This window comes from Octopus bimaculoides, chromosome 4 (genome assembly GCF_046866305.1).
Source record: "Octopus bimaculoides isolate indiv1 chromosome 4, ASM4686630v1, whole genome shotgun sequence".
NCBI lineage: Eukaryota > Metazoa > Mollusca > Cephalopoda > Octopoda > Octopodidae > Octopus > Octopus bimaculoides.
The window spans coordinates 70,841,703-70,869,659 of NC_142931.1; the positions used below are offsets into that span (position 1 = coordinate 70,841,703).

The window sequence follows — 27,957 nt, forward strand, 5'->3', positions numbered from 1 at the left end:
CCCATGCTAGCATGGAAAGCGGACGTTAAACGATGATGATGATGATGATGATATATATATACATATATTTATATATATATATATATATATATATATATATATATATATATATATATATATATATATATATATATATATATATATATATATATATATACACACACACACTAACACACACACACACAAACACACATACACACACACACACACACACACACACACACACATATATATATGACCATAAAAGAAATAAAAGAATCCATAAGTCAGAAAAATTATGCACTTGTATAATTGTCAATAGAGTGAGTATATTAATCAAAGCGTACACTATTATACATCCATCACAGCCAATCTTACCAATCAGTTTTGCATTATGGGTTCAACAGGGTCTTAGGTAACAGCTGATTATGTAACTCTGTGCTCTTCAGAGATAGCATCCATAACTGCCATCTCTGAAGAGTGCAGGGTTACATAATCAGGTTAATACTTAACACTCTCTTGGCAAGATAGCGTTTAATGGATATATAATACTATACACTTCGATTTATATATATATATATATATATATACACACACATATATATTGTGCAAGCATAATCATGTAGTTGAGAAGTTTGCTTGGCAAACATGTAATTTTCAGTTCAGTCGCAACATGTCACACCTTGGGCAAGTGTCTTCTATTATGGCCTCAGGCTGTCCAAAATCTCATGTATCAATTTGTTATACAAAGAAGTTTGTCATATAATATGTGTGTGCATGTGTGGGTGTGTGTATACATGCATGTATGTGTGTACATGCATGTGTGTGTGTGTGAGAGAGAGAGAGAGTGGGGAAGTGAGTGGCAGTGTGTGTATGTTTGTGTCTCCATGTTTTGACATTGCATGATAGTTGTAAAAGAGTGACATTGTTATAAAAGCAGTATTGTTCACAGCTAATATTCTGCAAAACATATTTGGTCATGCTGAAATATAACTTTGCTTAGAAATACATGAGGGCTGGCAACAGCATCCTATGAGTAAAATTGTGTTGACACATACAGTGTGGAATCCTTGCAAATAGTAGCTGTATTAGGAAAGTTCAGCTTCATCACACACTGTGTCCAAGTGATTTTGCTTGAGGATTATTGAAGGGAAAGATCAGTCTGTGGTATACTCAACCATTTACAATGGGATTAACTCAGTAGATAGTTAAGTTAATCAACCCACAAGAATACTATTAATCAGAACTGACAGGCTCTGTTTCTCTTTACACGTGCGTGTATGTGTGTGTATATATGCGCATGTGTGAGAGTGTGTGCTAGTATGAACATAGATTTTGTTAGTAATTGTTCAATGAAGTAGACTGACAGTGCTCTATCTAAAGAAGTTAACAAGATTTGTATAATCTAGTTTGCAAGTTAAATTCTGCAGATATTCACCTGGTTCCTTCTTGTGGGAATTCTTCAACTTCAACGTTATATACCTACATAAATATGTATGTGTATGTGTGTATGTTTATAAATATATATGTGTGTGTGTGTATGTATGTATGTACATATATTTATATATATATATAAATACATACATATATATATATATATATATATATATATATATATATATATATATATATATATATATATATATATATATATATATGTATGTATGTATGTATGTATGTATGTATGTATGTATATATATATGGATAAAAAGTGTAGGTGGCATACGAGTGGGTATATATTTATAAAAATGAAGTTTGAAAACGCCACTATATACAATAAATTTTAATTTTCTCAGAGATATTTCATATGTTTCGGTTCTTGAAGAACAAACCTTAACAAAAATACATATTTTTAAAAGATGTATTTGAGATCTCAGATATTTTTTCTGAATTTCCCTGATTCATTTAATGTGCTTGTTACCTGGTATTAAATTGATATTAATAAATATCCAATTTTTTACCCTATTGTTTAATTTAATTAACCATAACCAAATTCTCAGAGTTAGTATATTCGATGTGGAACTTTTTTCTGTGGAGATATTTCCAGATTTAGCGTGCAAACTAATGTGTCCATCTGTTTTAATTTAATTTAATTCTATGTATTTATGCAGATGAGGATTGCTCTGCATTTAAATTAATGTAACGATTGCATTGTTCAATTAGATGGAGTTGCATGAAACGATCGTACTGCATTACCTCTGGATATCCTGTTGCATATTTTGATTTTAATCACCTTATTTTGAAATCGTATGGATAATACCATACTAAATTCTGGTGCCTCAACCTAAGTACCTAATTCATTTGAATCTAGATTTTGCTGTATGTATATATATATATATATATATATATATATATATATATATATATATATATATATATATAGGTGAGAAAGTTGGTATGTGAAAGCACGTGGTTGGATGTATAAAAGATAATAAGAGTGAAAAAACTACAGAAGGCTTGTGTTACATGGTTAAAGTATATATTTAAATTATGTCAGAAAAATGTTAGAAAAACGTTAGAAAATCTTTTTGGTATATAAACATTGTATTTTGAGAAATAATCGGCTTCGTGTTGTCTTTTCAAATTTCTCTACTTCATTGTAACGTGTTCGTTCCAGTCTGAAAAAGAAGAGTTCTAGATAGGGGGAGGTAATTAGGGATTTCTTCCGGTATAGGGAAGATAATCGAAATCTAGGAGGTGGCAGAATTTGATTAATTTACCATGGTTTTGTTCTATATTTTTTCCCCTTTTTTCTCAGTGGGGTGTTGAATTTCCTTATTTAAATGTGTTAGCAATGGTTAAGTTTGGGTTTGTATTTTTGAATGAAAAAGGTTTCCTTATTTAATCTAATCTGTGTTGGTGTTTTAATGGCACATTGATAAAAAGGAAAGATTATAAATTGTGGTAGCATTTGTTTTGCGCATTTCTCAATATGATCACTAAAAGGTATCATTCAGTATTCTGGGTATGCAATCTGCTGGCGGTGCAGAGTGCATCTACGTCTGAGCGATAATCCTGTGGACCCCATGTAGTTCTTGTGGCAGCCCGAGCATCTTATTACATAAATAAGATTTTCTGAGGCACAAGTAAAGTTAGATTTAACTTTGAATTTGTGTCCCTCTTTGAAGAGGAATTCTGAACCTTCTAGAATGTTTGGGCATATTGCACAATTTGGTCGACCACATTTGTTTACTTTCGCATCTGTTGTTTCGGAAAATAATTTTGCCTTTGTGAGGATCTTTTTCAGTGATTTTGGTTGTTTGTGGCTTTTGATGATTTTGTGTGTGTGTAAAATTTCCTTTAATTTGGGGTCCTTATGTAGCATTGGTATGTTTTGGGTGATGATGGTGAAGGCTTCTTTGTTTCTGGGGTTGTATGTGGATATGTACGGAACTCTTGAAATTCAAAAGTCTATTGAACAGTGTCAACCCAAACATACAGTTCACAATGGAGTACAACCAATAGGAGCTCCCATTCTTGGATATACTAATTAAAAAAGTAAACCTAAAAATAGAAACGGACATAATTTACAAAACCACAGACGCCAAACAATATCTACTATTTGATTCATGCCACCCAAGACACACTGAGACAAACATCCCCTTCAACCTTGCAAGAAGGATATGCACAATAGTGTCAGAAGAAAATACTAGAGACTACAGACTACAAGAACTCAAAAACACACTAATTGACAGACACTACCCAGTTCAACTCATAAAGGATGGAATCAAAAGTGCATCATAAATTAACATAGAAAACTTAAGAAAAGTTAAACACAGCAACACACATTCCCCGAAAATACTGCCGTACATATCCACATACAACCCCAGAAACAAAGAAGCCTTCACCATCATCACCCAAAACATACCAATGCTACATAAGGACCCCAAATTAAAGGAAATTTTACACACACACAAAATCATCAAATGCCACAAACAACCAAAATCACTGAAAAAGATCCTCACAAAGGCAAAATTATTTTCCGAAACAACAGATGCGAAAGTAAACAAATGTGGTCAACCAAATTGTGCAACATGCCCAAATATTCTAGAAGGTTCAGAATTCCTCTTCAAAGAGGGACACAAATTCAAAGTTAAATCTAACTTTACTTGTGCCTCAGAAAATCTTATTTATGTAATAAGATGCTCGGGCTGCCACAAGAACTACATGGGGTCCACAGGATTATCGCTCAGACGTAGATGCACTCTGCACCGCCAGCAGATTGCATACCCAGAATACTGAATGATACCTTTTAGTGATCATATTGAGAAATGCGCAAAACAAATGCTACCACAATTTATAATCTTTCCTTTTTATCAATGTGCCATTAAAACACCAACACAGATTAGATTAAATAAGGAAACCTTTTTCATTCAAAAATACAAACCCAAACTTAACCATTGCTAACACATTTAAATAAGGAAATTCAACACCCCACTGAGAAAAAAGGAAAAAAAATATAGAACAAAACCATGGTAAATTAATCAAATTCTACCACCTCCTAGATTTCGATTATCTTCCCTATACTGGAAGAAATCCCTAATTATCTCCCCCTATCTAGAACTCTTCTTTTTCAGACTGGAACGAACACGTTACAATGAAGTAGAGAAATTTGAAAAGACAACACGAAACCGATTATTTCTCAAAATACAATGTTTATATACCAAAAAGATTTTCTAACATTTTTCTAACATTTTTCTGACATAATTTAAATATATACTTTAACCATGTAACACAAGCCTTCTGTAGTTTTCTCACTCTTATTATCTTTTATATATATATATATATATATATATATATATATATATATATATATATATATATATATATATATATATATATGTATATATATATATATACCTACATACTTATCTCTCTCTCTCTCTCTCTCTCTCTCTCTCTCTCTCTCTCTCTCTCTCTCTCCTCTTTCTCTTTTTCTCTTTCTCGTTTCTCACACATAACCATCATCCATCTTTCTTTCTTGCACAGATGTTCTAAGGACTTGAAGTCTCCTATCTCTCTCTTCTATATTTTCTCTTTACAAAGAAAATATTTCTCTCAGTATTCATTATTTTCCCCTCATTCATGTCTAACAATCCTCCACATTTGTTTTTGTTTGGTTTCCCTATATGTCTCCATTGTCCTGTTTTTGTTGCTAACTTTGACCCTCCATAAATCCCAAATTTTATTTTGGTATTTATGGGAGCAACCGTCTTCGAAGACTCATATTGTCATTGAATGCTCGAAATGGAGAGTAGATAGAAAGCAAACAACTGATGAAGGTTCATTCTTTGATTACTTGACCATTTTTTCTCTTGTTATTTCCATATTTAATTCATTTGTTTTTGCATTTCATGTTGTTTACTGTTTTTGATATCCTGTACCCATATACGCATATATATATATATATATATATATATACATATGTATATATACACACACACACACATACACACACATATGTATGTATATCTATATGTATATAGAAATACAGTGATGCATCTACGCAAAGAGAACAATGAACCATGTATTGCTAGCCAATATTCATCACCCACAGTCCCATTAGTGTCCATACAGACTATTAGTCATTATTTCATCTGATACAGAAATATGACAAGCAAAGATAGCAACAGAAAAATTTGAGCTTAGAACATTAATTTATCAAGCTAAAAATCGAAAAGCTAAGCGTGCTGCTACCTGGGTTTGTGCGCAGTATTCTTGACTATTTTCACCATTTACTCTGAAGATTTTTTTCATATTGCACCCAGTAAGGCAATGTCCTATCATTATAACTTTAGATGCCATTGTTTTCTTTCCTCTGGTTTGCTTAAAATATTGCTTGACTGTCTACACTTATATGAAAGACTCTTACAGAAGCTAAGCAGTCAAAATAATTTATTTGCTACTAAGCAAATAAAAAACAAAAATAACTATAGTTTTCTTGCTTTTGGAATTCCTAAGAGTCCATATGATAGAACTATTAGGATTCCTATTATTTAGCTTCAGGGCTTCACATGCAGTAACTGACTCTATGCATGTGACCATGGCTAGGAGGCTTAATTCTCAATGTCTCAGTCTAATTGATTGTCAATAGGTACAACAGCCTGTATGGTGTTCTCACACATAGGTACAGAACAACAGAATCAGTTTTAAAAGATATTAATGGATATATCAGATAGTAGTGACAAAATACATTCAACTGCTGACCATATGAATGACTAATTAATTCACTTTGACTTGCTTGTTTAATGTTCTAGAATATATTTCTAGTCCTGAGTGTGATTGTGTGGTAAGAAGTTTACTTCCCAAACACACGATTCTGGCTTCAGTCCTACTGTTTGACACTTAGGAGAAGTGTTTACTGCACCAGCCCTGATTTGACCAAAATCTTGAGAGTAGAACTGGGTGACAGAAACCGAAAGAAGCCTATTGTATATTTTATAGAGGTATCCATTTAGGTGTGTTTAGGGTTTCTTAACAATTGGTATTGGTTTGCTTATATCTGTAACTTAGTGGTTTGGGAAAACGACTGATAGAATAAGTACCAAACCTGAAGTAAAAAAGTGAAGGGATCAATTTGTCTGACCAAACCCTTCAGATTTGTGGCAAAGCATGGCTGCCAGTTTAATAACTGAAATAAGTAAAAGAAAAGAAAGATGAAAGATATTGTTATGGTGTATATTAGATTACATAATTATCAACAGAAGTTAAGTCTATATAGAATAAACCTCTATTTGCATATTTTATGTTGTCTATGATGAAGGCCAGTATTTTCAGAGGAAGAATATTTTAATTAAAGGAAGTGATCCCTATATATTACTGTTATATAAAACTCCACTGAGCACAAAAACTCCAGAACTCTAAGACATTAATAAAAGTCAAATTACAGAAAGACAGAAGTAAATATGGTAAAGCGTCTTATCTGGTACTGTAATATTCCCTTCTACATACTGACCCGGTCATGAGCAAATACATCCAAATGAATGATTTTGAATTCAGTAGTTTCTGTTACATAATTATGTAATAAAAGATGCAATTAATTATGTGAATATCTTTAAAAGAAATTACTTATGAGATAAAATAGAAGAATTAATGCAGTTTTTCCATATTATTAAACATACAGTAAATAGTTTTCAGATAACTACAATACTGTTTTACTAATGTAAAAGTAGCAAAAGTTGTGCCAATTCAAATTGATATATGATTAGTGTAATTTATTAGATTAGCACTATAGAAAACAACTCTGATGTTTATATTGTTGCCTTGTACTAATGACAGTAATTAATTATTATTTCTGTACATCCAGACTTAGATGTAAATTTGAAGTCAGAATTTTATTTGACAAATGTACCGTCTCTCACTTAAGAAATTCAGGTATAAAAATCCAGCTCTATTTTTAAACATTGTTCTTAAGCAATAAGAGTAAGTTAATCAATTTTTCATTAAGCTTTTTCATTGATTGATGGAAAGATTAATTGCTATCTCTCTCTTGTGGAGTTATCAATGACATTAATTGTCTGTTGAAAATTGTATTATTATTATCCATGGTAATTGTCTCCCCTTTAGAAAGTAGCACATTCATGATAAAATGTATTTTCCCCACAACACTTAATTGCAAATGAAGGAGCCCCTATGTGGCCACTTTGTGCTATAAATAATAGCCATGTCTCCCTGAAATCATTACTTATCATCTCATTCCTTATTTAAAGCAACAACATATTAACGTGGTCTTACATATTTCTGGTAAGATTATATGGTCAAGGCTTGAATATTTTTGATCATAAGTCTACTCAATCGGAGCTCACCTGGAGGTAAACAACATCAACCAGCAAGATGGATGGAGAGCTTAAAATTTAAGTGATAGTGACAAATACACCATGCAATATCTGTGCATTGATAGATCTCTGTTCATCAAATGCACTACTTCTCAATTAAAACATAAGCGGCTGTGGATTCTGCAGAGATATGTACTCTTAATGTAATTGTGAAACTGAATAAGCACGAGTCAGTGTGCATTATATGGTTGCACATTTGAATTAGAGGTGCAATCCAACAGGTTGTCTATATAGTTGGCACCAGGCTAGTTTCTAGAGGTTATAGAAAATGACATTTACCCATGATACCAAACGGAGGGATAGAAGCTGAAACCTCATGATTGTGAAGCAAACTTCTTATATATTTGACCATAATGTGCTGTATTTATTAGAATCTGTAATGACAGAAAACACTTTTCCCCCAGCTTTTTAACTGCTGGATGAATCATTTAGCAGCAACCCTATAAAGACCTACCACTCCTAATAGAAAGCAATAAATGGCAGTCAAAGCTCTCTAAACCACGCCTTGATACTATAAAGAAAAGAGACATGCTAGTGTTGTCAACTCTATGCTTGAAGAAATGAAAATGGTGATAGCTGAAAAACGTTTAATCATAGGTTGCTAGAAAACAGTTAATCACTACTAACCTGGGGTTAAACAACTATAAATACAACAATAACTAACAGTGAACCATATCAATTGTTCAAAGTTTACAAACTGTGAAGTGTTATTGAAAGGCAAGTGTCTTTAACAAAATGTCTGTGATGATATACGACTGTTTGACCTTTAAGTAAGGCCTGCCAAGAAAATTCGACAAGGTGAAACAAGATTGTTCTTGGATCTAAGGAAAAGAGTGAGTTATGAGGGAGGGTCTCTCACTTTTTTTTTTTTTTTTCAGAGAGGTCCTAAGAGATATTCACAGGCCTCTCCTTGGTTTTCTAGACCCCTGACTAGTTGAGCCCAACTCTTATAAGTTCTGTACTTAAATCAATAAGTGATTAGACTTTGGTTCAAACTACAGTTGTAGTCAAATTACATTAAGCAATCCTGTTTGTATTTATTATTAACTAGCATGCTTACACCATTAAATACAGTGCTCTTGTTTTTTTTCTGTCCTTTTTTCCTACTATTTAGTCAAAAGGAGAAGGGCAACTCCCATGATCCTCTTCTAGAGCCCTTGTTGCAAGTAAGAAGATAAGTAAGAATTTGTGACAAACTAGAGACATGACCTGAATAGATGGCAATGTTAAACAGAATTGCAAATTAACTTTACTATCCAAGAGCTCAGAGTATAAAGAACCAAAACAATTTGTTCAAACCATCTGGTCTGACATTCTGACTATTTCCCTGAACTGATACTTTATTCTATTAACTTAACAAGAATTTGAACATAAAGCACAGATAGATGAAACAACAAATATTGCAAGACTTTTTCTATCTTTTAATTTTCTTTTACCGAATTCCAGGCATTCATATTTGTTAACTCATCCAAACATTCCATTTGATTGCAATTAAGCTATAGTTGAAAGGAACAGATTTTTTACATTACTTTGTATGAGAATATGAAGATGACATGTAAGCAAGAAGTGTAATTTTGTTTCACAATCTTCAAAGAAATATTAAAAATAATTCTATTGATTACTTTTATCTGTTATCAAAAAAATATCTGATATTGTAAAGGTATCTATCTTTTCAGAAAAGTAATTATATTTAGAATATTTTTGGAATGTTAGGTAAAAGTTCCAAGTTTGATATCTTATATTACTATAGTTTGAATGTCTTCCAAAAGAAAGACTTGATGAGTTTCATTCAAGTAGTCTGTTTTTATCATTTATTGCTCCCACATAGAAAAAAATTCTGTTAATTAAAGCAAGTAAAATAAGGAAATGCTATTAAAAAATGTTATTTTAAGAAAATGAAACTATTTAGATATGAAAACACTGGCATATTTCTCAGCCTATATATGGAATATGTTAGCCAAATCAATAGGATATCATATAACATGCTTTGCATTTTAAATCTTATAGAGATAAAATTAGTCTTTTAATTCTTCTAAGGTTGGTAGAATAAGTACCAATCTCTAAGTCATAGGTTCAATTAATCTGATGAAACACTTGAAAGGTGATACCCCAGAATGACCTCAGTTCAATAACTGGGAGGCAAGATAGAAACTGTAAAAGGCTTGTTTGATATATATATCATCATCATCATCATCATCATCATCATCATCACCATCATCATCATCATCATCATCATCATCATCATCATCATCATCATCATCATCATCATCATCGTTTAACGTCCGCTTTCCATGCTAGCATGAGTCGGATGATTTGACTGGAGACTGGCGAGCCAGATGGCTGCACCAGGCTCCAATCTGATCTGGCAGAGTTTCTACAGCTGGATGCCCTTCCTAACACCAACCACTCTGAGAGTGTAGTGGGTGCTTTTACGTGCCACCGGCACGAGGGCCAGTATGACGGTACTGGCAACAACCTCATTCAAATGGTGTTTTTTACATGCCACCTGCATAAGAGTCAGTCCAACGACACTGGCAACAACCTCACTCGAATGTTTTGTTCACATGTCACTGGCACAAGTGCCAGTAAGGCGACGCTGGTAATGATCACACTCAAATGGTGCTTTTTATATGCCACCAGCACAGAAGTCAGACAGCTGCTCTGGCAGTGATCCCACTCAGATGGTGCTGTCAGCACTCCACTGGCACAGGTGCCAGTCATCGAATTTGGTTCAATTACGATTTCAATTTCCCTTGCCTCAACAGGTCTTCGCAAGCAGGATTTAGTGTCCAATGAAGGAAGATTGGTATAGGTGCCAGTCGTTGAATTTAGTTCGATTTTGATTTCGTTTTCAATTGCCTCAACAGGTCTTCACAAGCAGGGTTTTGTGTCCAAAGAAGGAAAGGTATGCATAAATGGTCTGGCTACACCCCTGGTAAAGGCCAAGGGTTATGGTCTCACTTGTCTTGCCGGGTATTCTCATGCACAGCATATTTCCAAAGGTCTCAGTCACTGGTCATTGCCTCGGTGAAGCCTAATGTTTGAAGGTCGGGCTTCACTACCTCATCCCAGTTCTTCCTGGGTCTACATCTTCCACAGGTATCCTCAACTGCTAGGCTGTGGCATTTTTTCACACAGCTATCCTCATCCATTCTCGTTGAATGACCATGCCAGTGCAATCGTCTCTCTTGCACACCACAACTGATGCTTCTTATGTCCAACTTTTCTCTCAAGGTACTTACACTCTGTCGAGTATGCACACTTCCATTACACATCCATCGGAGCACACTGGCTTCATTCCTTGCGAGCTTATGCATGTCCTCAGCAGTCACAGCCCATGTTTCATTGCCATGTAGCATGGCTGTTCATACACATGCGTCATACAGTCTGCCTTCTACTGTGAGCGAGAGGCCTTTGTCACCAGCAGAGGTAAGAACTCTCTGAACTTTGCCCAGGCTATTCTTATTCTAGCAGCTACACTTTCAGTGCACTCTCCCTCGCTACTGACTTGGTCACCTAAGTAACGGAAGCTATCAACTACTTCTAGTTTTTCTCCCTGGAAAGTGGCAGAAGTTGTTTTCTGCACGTTTTCAGTGTTTATTGCATCTGCTACATACAAAAACTATCTTCCTAGTTAACCTTCCTTTCATATTGCTGCACCTCTTATGTGTCCATAGCTTACACTGGGTACATCTTATAGAGTTTCTACCTACACCTTTTCTACAGATCGAGCAGATCCTACTTATTAGGACTTTGGTTTTAGCTAGGTTGACACTAAGGCTCCTTGATTCTAACCCTTGCTTCCACACCTGAAATTTCTCCACTAGTTCTGATAGTGACTCAGCAATTAGAGCAAGGTCATCAGCATAGAGGAGCTCCCAGGTGCATCCTGTCTTGAATTTCTGTGTTATTACCTGGAGGACTGTGATAAATAGGAGGGGGCTGAGGACTGAACCTTGGTGGACCCCTACCTCTATCCAGAATTCTTCACTGTACTCGTTTCCAACCCTCACCTTACTGACAGCGTCCCTGTACATGGCTCGAACAGCTCTCACTAATCATTCATCTATCCTTAGTTTCGTCACTGACCACCAGATAAAGGATCGGGGAACCCTGTCAAAGGCTTTCCATGTCAACGAAAGCCAGGTACAGACGTTTATCTTTGGCTAGGTATATATATATATATATATATATATATATATATATATATATACATAGATATATATGTGTGTGTGTGTATATGTATATGTATATTTGTATGTATAACGTAATAGTTTAGAAAAAAACCATTGGTTTCATAGCTAGCGTAAACTAGACATTTGCGACCTTATAGGGTTTACATTCTGGACACCCTGAGTAATAAATTCCCCTCTGTCCACTTCGGCTTATATAGAGATGATACCTTAGCCATCTCCAGAGGCGCTAACGGCCATACTTTAAACAGGCTTAGAAAAGACATCATACACACCCTCTACGACCTTGGCCTTAAAATCACCATAGAAACTAACCTCATTGGAGTGAAGATTTTGGATGTCATGCTTGATCTAGTTAGTGGCACCTACAGACCATACTGTAAACCGAATGATTGGTTATCATACATTAATACAGCCCCCTGCCACCCACCCATAGTGTTCAAAAACCTAATTAAATGTATCAGTAAACAGATTTTGATCTTAGCTTCAAATAAAGATAATTTTGATTTAGCTGCTCCTACTTACAATGAGGCGCTAGCGGCCAGCAGGTTCAAAGAGAATGTAGTATATATACCAGGACTGAGTAACCATAAATGGAAACGCCACCACAAGACCTTATGGTTTGCTCCCTGCTTCTCCCTAAATGTCCGAACATGTGTAGGTAAGATTTTTCTTATGTTGGTGAATAAGCATTTCATGTGATCAAACAAATATAGAAAGATCTTTAACAGGTATAATATAAGTACCTCTTCCGATTGTGCACCCAATGTTAAGAAAAAATTACTTAGCACTCCTAAACTATGGACAGAGGCAGGTTGTTCATGCAGGATTAGAAATGAATGCCCAGTGGAGTGCTGATGTAACATTGAGGCTACAGTGTATCAAGCAAAGGTAGCTTCAAACAGGAGCCGCACAAATATCAGTAACATCAATGCCAACACAGGGACACACACTAAAATTTATGTCGGATCTTGTGAATCCAAATTTAAAATTCACTTGAGCAACTACAGATCTCCTTTCAGGATCCCAGAGAGATGAAACACAACACTTGCAGCATATGTATGGTGCCCAAAGGACGATCATACGCCCTTTAACATCAGGTGGAAATTACTGGAAACATGTGGACCCTATCGCAATAGAATAAGGCTGTGTAAATTGTGTATGGCAGAAAGATATATTATCCTCATGAACCCACATGAGCCAGGAGGCTACCTGAACACGAGGATGGAAGCCATGGGGAGTTGTCCACATTTTCGGAAATTCTTACTTCAAAATTGGAAAAAGTAGCAACCAAGCAAAGGAAGACAACTCACCCAGCCATAATTTTTTGATAGGAATATTTCTTGAACTATCGTTAGTGTTCTTGTGTTTAAAAAAACATTCTTTACTGAGAACAGTTATCGTTTAGAAAAACTGAAGAAATGTCTAGTTCATGCTAGATATGAAACTAATGAGTTTTTTCTAAACTATTATGTTACACATACAAAAATAAATAACTGCTCTATATTTTATAGGGTATGCTCTTCTCCTGATTTATGATATTGTAACGAAGTTATATATATATATATATATATATATATATATTGTGTGTGTGTTTGTAAAATACATCTATTTCCTTTTATATTCAGGTTTTCTCTCAATTCATTTTCACTCTATTATTCATGCATGCTAATTTTTATATATTCCCTGAAGCATGCTCACTAAATTTTTTATCATCTTTCATAAATCTTCTATAATCAAAATCCATAATGCACAGCATCACTTCATACTCAAAGATCACATAGTATGCCCTTCACAGTTAGAGAGAAAACATTTTTTGCCAGTAGAGCACCAGCAGTCAGAACTCCCTAAATGCTTTTCACCCTGTTTTTAATCTGGGACAATGGTTGTGGAACACTTACTTCTACTTCTAATTTGGTCACAAAGGTAACCAAAGCTATCAATGATTTCTGAAGGCTAGAGAAAAATAATTTTATGTGTATTTTTACTGGCAACTCCCGTGCATCACCATCATATATATATATAGCCTACTTTCCTGTCTATCCATCAGTGATACTAATACACCTCTAATGCATCCAAAGTTTACTGTTTGGTACACTATGTGGAATTCCTACCTCTTCTTTTTCTACAAATGAAGCATAGCTATTTCCCTGGTGTTAATAAAGTCCTTCCATTTTGTGAACTAAAATTCTTATCTTTCCTCAGTTTACCCTGAGATCTTTTGATTCTAGTTTTAACTTCCAACCTATTAGCTAAATTTCTCACTAAGCTTATTAACTCTTTAACTGCACTTCTGTTTATAGCTTACATAGCTCTCACAAGCTATTTATCTATCTTAACTTTTATTTTAGCAACCACCAGACTAATGAGCATTAAACCTAGTCACTGATCATTTTAGATCAATAAAAGCTATAGGAGCTTGCTCCTAACTATGCGCCTCTCCTGTAGCTGCCTTGCTAAACATGCTTCAATGATTTTGCACAATATATAATTTTCAACATTTACTATATAGGAAGCATGATATTTTACCCCAACACGTTTCTTAAAGTATTTTTCATTTTGAATATCTTCATGCTAATTATGAAATATAAAACTTCAGCATGTTTTAGAATTTATGATTCTCAGTTTAGCTCACAATGACACAAATGATATTTTTCTTCACTGCAGTTCTTCCAGAAAGCTCCATGTTTGGCCATGTAATGAAATATAAAATCTCTCCAATATAGCCCCTTTCACCCAATAAAATATATTGGAATAGGCCATTTAATATATTCTGCACCTTTCAGAATACATAATTTTCAGATTTTCTCAGTGACAAAAATCATATTTTCCCCACCCTGTTTCTTACAGAATTTTTCAATTTTTGCTACTTTTAGTTTAGTTATAAAATGTTACAGAATAACTCCCTTTCTCCAACTAAACCCACAGATATAGATCATTAATGGATTCTGCCTCTTTTAGAATACATAATTTTCAATTTCTCTCACATGACAAATATTTTATCCAAATTGGCCCTTACAGATTTTTCATTTTTAGACATTTTCAAGTTGGTTATAAAATATTAAAAATGTATATTCAGTCATATTCTAAAACATGCTGAAATAGACTATTTAAAAGATGCTGCTCTCTTTAGAATACATAATTTTCAAATTTTCTTGAATAAGAAAATTATATTTTCCTCCATCCCGATCCTTAAAATAATTTTCATTTTTGGCCAATTTCAATCAGATTTATAATATACAGAATTTCTGTTGGAATATTCACTCTCATATACAACAGTATACTGAAAAGCTTCTACATGTTTTAGTAAGTATAATTTTCCATGATATTTTTCTCCATCTCTTTTTTCAGTGAAGTTTCCATTTTCATCATTTTCAAGATATATAATCTGTTATAAAAATTTAAAATTTCTGCCAAGCTATTCACGCTCACTCAATAAAATATTTAAACCTTTTAGGATGTATCATAATGACCTAAACCTTTGGTTTGATGTCACCTTTTTTAGCACAATGTTAACAGGCAATGTGTGTTGAGATGACCAGAAACTATCTATGATCAAGCTTAATTTTAATTACCAAAGGCCACGGAGTTATAATAAAGCTTTACTGTATCATAGGTACAGAGAGGAAATAAATAATAATCATAGTTATTTTGGGTAAAATGCTCAGTTATTACATACAGCAATAAGAGGCATTTGAAATTTTATGTTTTATAAATATGATTGAAATTGACCAAAAATGTAATTTTTTTTAAGGACAAGATTGAGGGAAAACAATCTTTTCATGCAAATGTTGAAAAGCATGTATTCTAAAAAGTGCAGTAGTCTATTTCTACTCAATTCAAATTTTAAGAATGATTTATTTGTCTTCACATTTTGTAACTTTGTTGTAAATGGCCCAAACAGAAAACTCTGTAAAGACTGAGTTCGTTACAATATCATATTTTTCACACGACAAAATTTGTAAAATTAGGTATTTTAAAAGAGGCAGAATCAATTAATGATCTATATAAGCATTCTTCTTCTTCTTCTTCTTCTTCTTCTTCTTCTTCTTCTTCTTCTTCTTCTTCTTCTTCTTCTTCTTCTTCTTCTTCTTCTTTTTCTTCTTCGCCTCCTCCTCCTCCTCCTCCTTCTTATTATTATTATTTCCCTTCCCCTCCCCTCCTCCCATTCTTATCATCATCATCATCATCATCATCATCGTCGTCGTAGTCGTCGTCGCCGTCACCGTCGTCGTCATCATCATAACAATCAATATGCTATTTTCTTATGTACGTACCTGTGGTATGTGTCACAATTACTTTAAGGAAGATATAAAATGAGAGAAATAAACTTGTTCAGCAGAGAAAATACAGTTGAAGTGAGAGGCAAAGTGGCAAAGCGGAGGGACAACACACTCTTTCTCACTCTGTTTATCTCTCTCTCTCTCAGCAAATAGCTGTGGATGTTACTGTTACTTTTCTACAGTTGAAGGCAGAGGTACAAAGACAAAGAAAAATGAAAGATGTTAAGCAGACGAGGTATAGTTGAAGAAAGTGCAAAGCAAGAGATAGGACAGACCAATGATCAACTTTGCTTTTCATCCTTTCGGGGTCAATAAATTAAGTACCAGTGAAATACTGGAGTTGAAGTAATTGACTAGTCCCCTCCCACCAAATTTCAGGCCTTGTGCCTTTAGTAGAAAGGATTCTGTGTACAGATTATTTTCAGCCGATCCACAGCTTATTTTCTGGCCAATGCTCAGGTTATTTTAAGGCAGTGAGCTGGCAGAATTGTTAGCACACTAGACAAAAATACTTAGCGATATTTTGCCCATTGCTATATATATTTTGCCCATTGCATCCCCATTATGATTGACTGATGTATCCCAAATATTAATCCAGAACTTTCTAGCTTCTTCTGCATTAGGTTTCTCATCTCCAGTACTTCGTTTTCCACTATTTATTCAGTTACAAAAACCTCCTCTGGTCTGCCTTAAATAATTTATTCTGTTGATACGGATCTATTTTTTACTGATATTTGGAGAGCTTGTCTGTTACTGCTATGATACACTGTTTTAACTCTTCTATTACTGTCCCAAATATTTTCTCTAAGTATCTTTTCTCGGAGGAAGATTTGCATCTTTTGTTTCCTAACTTGCTTGATTTCCAGGCTTATATTCAACTCAGATCTAGTCTTAAAGTCTTTAATTTATTTTGTAGTTTCCTTTCCCACGTTTTCTCTTTTTTAATATTTTCCTGTGAGATATTTCATCTTCTGGTAATAATTATCCCTCTTGCCTAGATCAATAAGTTAGTGTCTTCTATATTTTTAGTATTTATCCTATTGATAGCAGAATGGACTTTCCTAGTCATTTCTAGCAGCTTCCTTCTGTTGGAGTTTTTTTAATGCTGGCAATCTTTTTCTAAATTTTTTACTCATTATTTTCTGCAACTCATCTAAAATCTTCTGATCTTCCTCACTTAAATCACTTAAGTTGTTGGTGCCAGTTGTCTCTTCCTTATTGGTTGAGCGATTGCTATTTTTTCCTTCAATTTCTTCTTTGGTTTGAGTTGTATCACTTATTTTGTTGTTTCATCTTCATCATCATCATCATCATCGTTGTCGTTGTTGCTGTTGTTGTTATTATTATTATCATCATCATTACTATTATTATTATTATTATTATTATTACTATTATTGTTATTAAGGTGCTGAGCTGGCAGAATCGTTAGTGCACTGGATGAAATGCTTAGTGGTATTTCACCCGTTGCTTTGTTCTGTATTCATATTCTGCTGATGTCAAATTTACCTTTCATCCTTTCAGGATTGATAAAGTAAGTACCAGTGAAACCACTGAAGTCAATGAAATTGATTTATCCCCTCCCCGAAAATTGCTGCACTTGTGACAAAATTTGAAACCATTATTATTAATTGATTTGTTGATTGATTGATTGATTGATTGACAATCAATTGGCAGAAAGAAATGTTAGAGCATTGGGAAAATTACCTTAAGGTATTTATTTTGATGATTTACCTTACAATCTTTTAAGGCCGATAAAAGGAAGTACCTAGCATGAAATGTGTTTAGTATAATGATCTTAGCATGTCTCCTCAAAGTTTCAGTCTTATGCCTACTTCAGAAACAATGAGTAGCAATAGTTTGAGGGTGGTGGATTGGCCTGATTGTTGTAGCATTGGAAAAATACTTTTTAGTATACGTTCAGGATTTTTATTTTTCTGAGAAAAAAAGTAGAAATCCTACTGCGGCTTTTTGATGTTTGTCCTTTCAGAGTTGGTCAAATAAAATTCAGTCTGATACTTGAATTGATGGTGTCAACTAACTTCTGGTGTGTGTATCATCATCATCGTTTAAAATCTGCTTTCTATGCTGGCATGAGTTGGATGGTTTGACATGGAGCTGGTAGCAGGGAGCTGTCCAGACACCGTCTATTGTGGCTTCTACGGCTGGAAGCTCTTCCTAATACCAACCACTTAACAGAATGTACTGGGTACTTTTTATATGCCACTGGCATGGGTGCATTTACATAGCAATGACATGTGTGTTTTTTAAGTAGTACAAGCACCTGAAAAGACAACCCTGTATGTGTGGAAGATAGTGTTGACTTTAATACTTGAATTGATGGTGTCAAATAACTTCTTCTGTGTGTATGTGTGTTTACAAAACCATTGTAATTTATTACACTGACATTGCATATTCACATTTGAATGACCAGAATGAATTAAGAATGAATATGTAAGTCATCATTGTGATTTTTCCTGTTCACCATGAACATGATGATTTATTATTGCTTGGCAGATATCAGCATACACCAGCAAATAATTTGCTTGCTGACGTAATAAACAAGTGACATAAATGCTTCTAAGATTCATTAATCCAAGGAGATGCAACAATGTCAAAACATTGGGCATTTTGCCCAAGAAGATACAATAATATCAAAACACTGAGTGTCACATAGTCCCCTTGTGCTAATAAACTGATGGTGCTGTGGACACACATTCTGAAAAAGGTGTTCTCCATTGATGAGAAACAAGAGTGGTTAGCATATTTATTTTAGAACTGCTAGAATGAATTAAGAATGACTATGTAAATAATCATTTTGATTCCCATTCTTCACAGTACACATGACAATTTCAGTTAACTGTTTTTTTTATGAATTATTTTGGAAATGCATTTCTCAAATCTACTTTGAAATTCACTGAATGACAATTGCAATGGTCAATTATTTCTTTTTTCTTTTTTTCATTTAAGCTTAAGTCATTTCTTAAGATGTTCACTTAGAGTTGCTGTTTTTACGCTTGCATTTACCTAAGTACTCTATAATAGTGAAGTTTATTATTAAAGTTAGATTCCATCACTGTTGTTGCTTTAAACCCAGTTCAGCTTACATGTAATAGACCTATAATTAAAGATGGTCTTGCTATGACCAACCCACCTTTTCAAGCAAGGTTTATCTTATTCTACATAATCCACAGTGTCCTTCCTTTCTCTCTTTTTAAGAGCAGAGTTTGATTTTATAGAAAATTTTCTCATATATCTAACATGTGACCACATTGAGAGCCTAGCTTCTTAGAGTCCTGATTCTTTCCACTGTAGAAATAAATTTCATAGTTTTTCTTGTAATGATGTTAAATATATGCTTACCAAAATATAGAATTGGTATTTTCTGCAAGTCACATTGCCTCAATAAACTTGACATATCTCAACAAAAAAATTATTCAAACAAGACATTCTTCAAAAAGGACTGATACATAAAACTACTTTCCACAGTTAAGAGTGGTGAAACTTTGAGTGGATATTTATTATTTCCACAGCAAAAGGGTTAAATACAGACGGTATGCTTTCCTAATTTTTTAGAAAATTGCCTCAGTACTCACTTTTTAACACTTCTTATATTCTTTTATTCTTTTACTTGCTTCAGTCATTTGCTAAGTTACGGGGAATGTAACCATTAGCAATGGTGAGGGGAGAAAAACAGACACACACACACACACACACACACACACACACACACACACACACACACTCGCATGCACATGCACACACACATTTCTTTCAGTTTCTGTCTACCAAATCCACTCACAAAGCTTTGGTCGGCTCGAGGCTATAGTAGAAAACACTTGCCCAAGGTGCCATGCAGTGGGACTGAACCTGGAACCATGTGGTTGGGAAACAAGCTTCTTACCACACAGCCATTCCTGTTTTTTTGAACTACATACTGTCTTTGGTATAGTATGTTTCATGATACTTGCTGGCGTGTATTCTTAATTGTATGATAATACTTGTTTTGTCTTTTATTTTAATATTTATTTCATTACATTCTTAGCAGGTAACAAGGCACAAAGCATATATACTGGGATTTTAGATAAATAATTAATTTGTTTTCTTTTTTCCTATTTACTTTAATCTTTATTTTCAATAATTTTAACAGATTAGTCAAGAATATATTCTCATTCACTGTTCACAACTTCTTGCAAAAGTTCTACTAGCTTGTCAATACTTGGCAGTAGAAATTACCAGATCTTGACTCAAAGAATTCATGGAGCCATATTTACAACTTCACATTGTAGTAGAATAAAATGCCTCAAAGACAGATTGGGACATCTCAGCTGCATCACCACATCAAGCCATTGCATTTGCTGGATGCAAATCTCTGTATTTATTGTGTAGTTGTTTTCAAGCATTTCATAGTGGTGTAGCCCACTTATTTTATCAGTCTCTTTTGCCATACCACTAAGTTACAGGGAACATAAACACACCAGAATCGGTTGTCAAGCAATGGTGAGGGGATGGTCTTGAATAGATGCGGCTCTGGCTTAGCTAAAGGCATGCTTACTTGTCAAGACTCATTCAGTCTTTCTTCTGTTTAAATATTGATATAAAGATATCTTTCTTCACCACCAATGACAATGCAGTACAGAAATCTCCATTCTTGTCCACAAAAAGTGATGTGTACAATCAGCAAACTTGTGGTGATGGAGAAACTCTGGAGTTTGTCTTATTTATTCAGAGTGTGTGGCACACATGCATCAAGCTTTTAGACTTTACCCATTAAGTGAAAGTAACAGGTGATGGTATCAGAAGAACATCTCATCTGCAGGGCTAATCTCCAGGGCTAATCTGCAAGGCTAATCTCCAGGAGGAATGGTGTAAATCCTCATGAATGACCTCATTCATTGAACTATGCAGGTTAGCTGGAATGCAGAGAGTCTGTGAAATCGAATTTCCCCTTCTTGCAACATGAAAATCACTTCTGCAGCATGAAAATCACTTCAGTAATAATGCCCTCTCCATAAAGTGCATAAATGTATCCGGTGGCTTTAATAGCCTCGGAGACTAGTTTGAAAGTGATGAAAAGCAGGTATCACCAAGGCTCATTTTATTTCTACTTGGCACTTTATCACCATTGTCTGAAAAGAGGTAAAACTTTTTGAAATTTCAAAAATGATAAACAAAAGTTTCAGAGGAAGAATAGAGCTAAAAAATACCAAAAAAAAAAGGGAAAAACTTAAATCACTATCATAAAAATATTTTATCAGTGAGTTCAAAGAAAGGGAAAGAAATGAACAAATTTTTCTGATAACCTAGTATACATACATATATATGTAAGTATGTAAGTTTATGTGTGTGTGTGTGTGTGTGTGTATAATATACAAGCACACATATATATATATATATATATATAATGTAAGTATACAGCTATCTTTCTATCTATCTATCTATCTATATATATATATATATATATATATATATAAATATATTGATGTACGTATGTATATATATATATATATATATATATATATGTAGAAATATATATGTACATGAATATTTCATTTTTTTAAAATTTTGGCTTTAGGTCTATAATGTAATTTGCTTATTATTACTTTCATCTATTGCATAAAGCTACATCTAACCAGTAAGTTGGAATGTATGACATTTGGTGTTAACTTTCTACAGTATATGCCTTCTTTTTTTTTTTTTTCTTTATAACTCAGAATTGCTTTCCATATAAGATCTGTTTCTATGTTAGTTGTCACTAAGTTGTTGAAAATGCCTTTGGCAAAGAACCAGAGACACCTTAGCAAAATATATAACTTCTTTTATGTTATTTTCAAATAAACTTCTAAGTTTGAAAATATAATTATTTTCATTAATATTTTTGTTATTTTTGCACCTTTAACTCAATATTTTTTTTATAATTCTTTGATAGTTTATTTCAAGTGTAGGAACTTTGTGCTATATGATATATTTACTTTTCTTTTAGGTAACTTTGTTTTGTTCTATGCTAATTTATGATTGAATTCATATAAATACTTGGTTCTTTATATAAGTATGTATGTTTTCCTTTTCTACTTTCTAAATCTTAATTTTGAATGAATCTGTTTTTTCTTATAACTTTAGAGTGTTCCATTCTAAATTTTCTAAAAATCTGTTACAAGTATTTTTCCCTAACTGCATAACTCTAAATGTATAATCAAACTTAAATAAAGCATATGCCAGCCTAAATTTTCCCTTTTGCAGTAGCTGAATTAATAACAGAGCTATTAGAAAATATACACAACTAAACGTGTTATATACATCAATATATTTAGACTTGGTATGGTTATGTTGTTCAGCTGTTTGCTTCCCAAACATGTGGTTCAGTCTCACTAAATGACATTGGGAAAATGGCTTCTACTATAGCCCTTGGCTGACCAAAACCTTTTGAATGGATTTAGTCAATGGAAACCATGTGTCTGCATGTAAATGCAAGTGTGTGTGTGTGTGTAAGCGTTCCTGTGTCTTTATTTTGTACAATTGATATAAATTGGTGTAACCATCATACAAACAATATTATTTGTTTTTAATCTTCTGTAAGAATTTGTTGAGCCATTGAGAAATATTAAAATCCTGGCACTCCATCGATTAAGGTGATCACTGTTCCACTTGATTCGGTCAATAGAACAGCCTACTTGTGAAATTAACATGCAAGTGGATGAGCACTCTTCAAACACACACACCCTTCGTGTAGTTCTCAGTGAGATTCAGCAACACAGATAATGTGACAAGGCTGGCTCTTTGAATTACAGATAAAACTCATTTTTGCCAGTTAAGAGGACTGGAGCAACATGAAATAAAGTGTCTCACTCGAGGACTTAATGCACCACCAGAAATCAATCTTATGACCTTCTGATTATGAGCCAAGTTCTGTAACCATTAAGTCACATTAAGAAATATTAAATTGCTTGGAAACAGGTGATGGTTGTGGTTGTCAATAGGAATTTCCTCAACAAATTCTATCTGATCTATGTAAGAATGGAAATGCTGAATGTTAAAATAATAAGGTGGATGATGATATAGGTGAGGATATAGTGTTATTAAGAGGTTCACTATCTGGCCACTTGGTCATAGGTTCATTTCTACTGTGTGACACCTTGATCAAGATTTTTCTTCTATTACTTTAGGTTAGCCAAAGACTTTGTAAGTAAAATTGATTAAAAGAAGCTGCATGAAATTCTGTCGTATATATGTGAGCATGGGTGTGTGTTTAAAGTTTTCGTTTTTAATGCATTAAACAGATTTCATGACTGAAAAAAATTATCATTATGCACATGAATGGTTCTGTGATAAGAAGCTTGATTCGTAGTCATGTGGTCTTGGGTACATTCCCATCGTATAACAACTTAGGCATGCATCTTCTACTATTGCTCTGGGCTAACTAAAACTTAGTGAGTGGATTTGGATGTGGTGGGGGACAAACACACAGGCACACACATGCACATATATACATATATATATATGTATATAAATATTGATACATGCATGCATACATACATACATACAAACATAAATTCATATGTGTGTGTGTGTGTGTTCATATATGCAACAGGCTTCTTTCAGTTTCTATCTACCAAATCCACTCACAAGGTGCCATGCAATGTGACTGAACCTGGAGCCATGTGCTTGGGAAGCAAACTTCTTACCACACAGCCACCCCTGTACCATATATATATATATATATATATATATATATATATACATACGTACACACACACACATGTATATATGTGTGGCGAACTGGCAGAAAAGTTAGCACGCCGGGCGAAATGCTTAGCGGTATTTCGTCTGCTGCTACATTCTGAGTTCAAATTCTGCCAAGGTTGACTTTGCCTTTCATCCTTTCGCGGTCAATTAAATAAGTACCAGTTACACACTGGGGTCGATACAATCAACTTAATCCATTTGTCTGTCCTTGGTTGTCCCATCTGTGTGTAGCCCCTTGTGGGTAGTAAAGAAATAACACATGTATATATGTATATGTATGTGTATGTATGTGTATATGTATCAATATGTGTGTGTCTTGGTGTTTGAGTTTGTCCCCCACCTCAGCTTGACAACTGGTGTTGGTTTATTTATCCCCACATCACTCAGAAGCTTGACAAAAAGAAATAGAATAAAATCAGGCTTAAAAATATGTATTGGGGTTGATGTGTTCAACTAAGGCCTTCTAGAGTGTGTCTCAGCATAGCCACAGTCCAGAGACTCAAACAAAAAAAGAAATAATAAAAGATGAGTTTTACTACAGAGATAAGAACTCTATAACTAGTGATGTGAAGAATATAAACTTAGAAGCTAATAGAATATGAACAGAAAGACACAGGAGTGGCTGTGTGGTAAGAAGCTTGCTTCCCAACCACATGGTTCTGGGTTCAGTCCCACTGTATGGCACCTTGGGAAAGTGTCTTCTACTATAGCCTCAGGCTGACCAAAGCCTTGTGAGTGGATTTGGCAGATGGAAACTGAAAGAACCATGTCACATATATATATATTTGTATGTATTTGTGTGTCTATGTTTGTCCCCCCACCATCACTTGACAACTGGTGTTGGTGTGTTTACATCCCTGTAACTTAGCAGTTCAGCAAAAGAGACAGATAGAGTAAGTACCAGGCTTACAAAGAATAAGTCCTAGGGTCGCTTTGTTCGACTAAAGGCAGTGCTCCAGCATGGCCACAATCAAGTGACTGAAATAAGTAGAAGTGTTAAAGAGTCAAAAAGAAATAAAAAGTTCTGACTTATCTAACTTAAATAAGAAAGATTGGAGAGGTGCTGAAATTATATTGAGTGAATGAAATGACCAGGTTACTGAACTCTTGGTTAATAAACATACAAATGTAAGTGGGATTTATTTTCATAGCATCAAGTAGGAAATAAACACTGGAGAAGAAAGACACATGCAAATGGTTATGAAAATATTATCCCAAAGAATGGAATGCGTCCCCACCTCTCAATCAATTAATAACAATAATCAATAAATGTGGACGCAAAGTAATTACTGTCAGGGTGAATAGTCTTAATGAGAAAGATAGTAATCAAGCTGAAAATTAGCTTTAAGAAGGCCGTTATCACCTTAATGTTCCTCCTAGTTGAGTGAGTGGAACCAGCGTAGTGGTAAAAGCTGAAAGAGGATAAATTTATTTCTTGATTCCTTTGCTTTTAGTGTTGAGAAAGTGTGTAAAATTGAAATAAGATTTATTTGCTGAAGCAGTGATATTTTATGGTTCTTAGATACAGAGTAAAGTTTGGAAAATAATTAGTTATGCATTAACTGCTGAATATGTGTTTTACAGGGAGTAACTATAGCTGAGCTGAAAACAAAAAAGGCCTTAAACATATTCAGTAAAAGATAAATTGATAACAACAAAAACATATAATTGCTATGGTTTAAGTATATTCTTTGAATAAATTATGAATATTGGATTAAAGATTGATATGCGTTATTTATTAATTTTATTGCAGATAGCCTGATCTCAAGCTGTTTCTTGAACTGGAAGTTAAATAGAGAACGTCATTAGGAAAACAAAGATGTATAGTAGTAAGAAGTAAACGAATAGCTGAGGATCAAAGTGCCAAGTGAGAAGATAGTTTCAATGAATTTTAAAGAAACAGCTATACAGGTACAGACTTATAATGGGAGAAAATATTCCCTGAATAAGTACTATGAGTTGGTGGTGGACAGTATACAACACAGCGATAATGAATATTTCATATGTAGTACTTACATCAGATTTTATACCAGTGAAAAGCCAACAAAGTAACCTCTATGCAGTTATCAGATCTACTAGAAATCACACATTGGCTAATGTAGTTATAGGTATCCTCTGCTGGCAAAGAAAGATGGAATAGTTATGCATGAAAGGTATTTGGCTATAGGTCTGAAAATGAGAGCTGATCTGAGGTAAAACAGTAACAACAGTATTTTTATTCCCAATTGAAACTGAGACAGGGGCATTGCAAAACTATTTCGTTATGAATCATAATAATTATAATTTTCATAAGGGCAGGTAACAACTAACAGATTAGAATGAGTTTATTAGCAATGGAAAGAACATAACAAGAAAGTCATACATAAAATAATTAAGTTAAGTATGGTGAATGTATGTAATACAGACCATGAAACATTTAAGAATATTAATGCGCAAGAAGAGATCTACAGCTCAACTGCTTCAATACTTTTGGCAGATATGGAAGGTAACTCAAATTATGTTTTGGTTTATTAGACCTCTTCACCAAACCATTGATTTTTGCCTTACAACCAAGTAGGACTGTAACCTAAAAAGTAATGAGAAATTAGCATATTTAGATAGTTTTATTTTTATTATTTTTACACTGTAAGAAAAGAATAGTGTTTTGTGAAATATACTTTGCTCATTAATAATCTCGTTTTCTTTAGAAGCTTTTTATAACGACTGATTCTTTAAATATAATAGTTTTGGTAGCTTCTGTATTGCCAAAAACTAACAATTGATTTGTAATTCATCATTAAAGTAATATTTTCTTTTTAATATTTTTTTCTCTTTTCCGCAAAACTAAAGAGAAAATTTCGAAAAACTTTATTTGGACAAAAAAGTTAAATACTGAAAAGCCTGTACATGCTAAGGAATGAAAGATCTGAATTTTATTGAAAAACTTTGTTTCGTTCGACATAATTAACTTTGAAATATTTTAGGTAAAAACTAATAAAACACTGCCAAAACAAAACAAGCAAATACAAAACATAAAGAAGAAAAATAAACAACATTCAAATAGGAATTCAAAAGAAAAAAAAATGAAGTTTCTACTCTTTTAAAATGTATTTGCTATTACATTTGATATGTATTTACAACATAAATTTTAAACAGACAGCTGCCAACCAATTTGATGCTTAAGCAGGAAGCACTCAATTTCGTTGTTTGTAACTCTATAGTTCACTTTAATTGTACTTGCTATTATTTTTAAATAGAGTTAAACTCCATTTAAAAATAATAGCAATTTTGTGAAAACTTCAAAACACCTTGTGAATATTTTATTGAAAAATATTGATTTTACGCAATTGTTATTTTCTTGAAGCTACTGATTACATCGTATTAAAATTTTGCTTAATGGCTTTAAAATATATCAAAAGCACAAAATGAAATAAACCAAAAAACAAAATAATAATATTAAAAAGAAAATAATAGTGATAAATAAATATAACATGTACATGCAAATGTGTAATATTTTGTTTTATATAAATAAATGTAAAATTTATGTAAAACGAACTTACTTTTGATAGATGTTATCTTGTGTCTAACTCTTAAATAATCTTAAATTGCATTATTGGCTGCTGCCAACTAAGAAAAAAATATTATATTCAGGTGTATGTGTGTGATACAAGACATTGTCTTTCTGGACTAATTATGTATATATGGAGAGAAGAAATTTCCCATTTGAACTAATTACATGTTAGATCTGTGATTCCTGGTGCATGGTCATCATCATTAACATCATCATCATCACTTCCACCATCACTGTCATCGTCATCACCATCATTCATTGGGATTATTGCAATAAGATGCATCTAATACTTTGTTATTCCTGGCAGCAGCAACATCAAACTTATGCTGGTAATCCAAATGCTTTCTTTATCATTTCATTCTGCAGGCTAAATTGAA

General features: G+C 33.6%; 1 long non-coding RNA gene across 1 annotated transcript; it reads left to right on the plus strand.

The window, feature by feature from the left end:
- The first annotated feature begins 18,898 nt into the window (after nt 1–18,898).
- LOC106872699 (uncharacterized) lies at nt 18,899–27,487 on the plus strand. Its single transcript, XR_001409798.3, has 3 exons — nt 18,899–19,044; nt 25,784–25,941; nt 26,860–27,487. It is a non-coding gene; the product is annotated as an uncharacterized LOC106872699 (long non-coding RNA).
- Nucleotides 27,488–27,957: the final 470 nt, after the last annotated feature.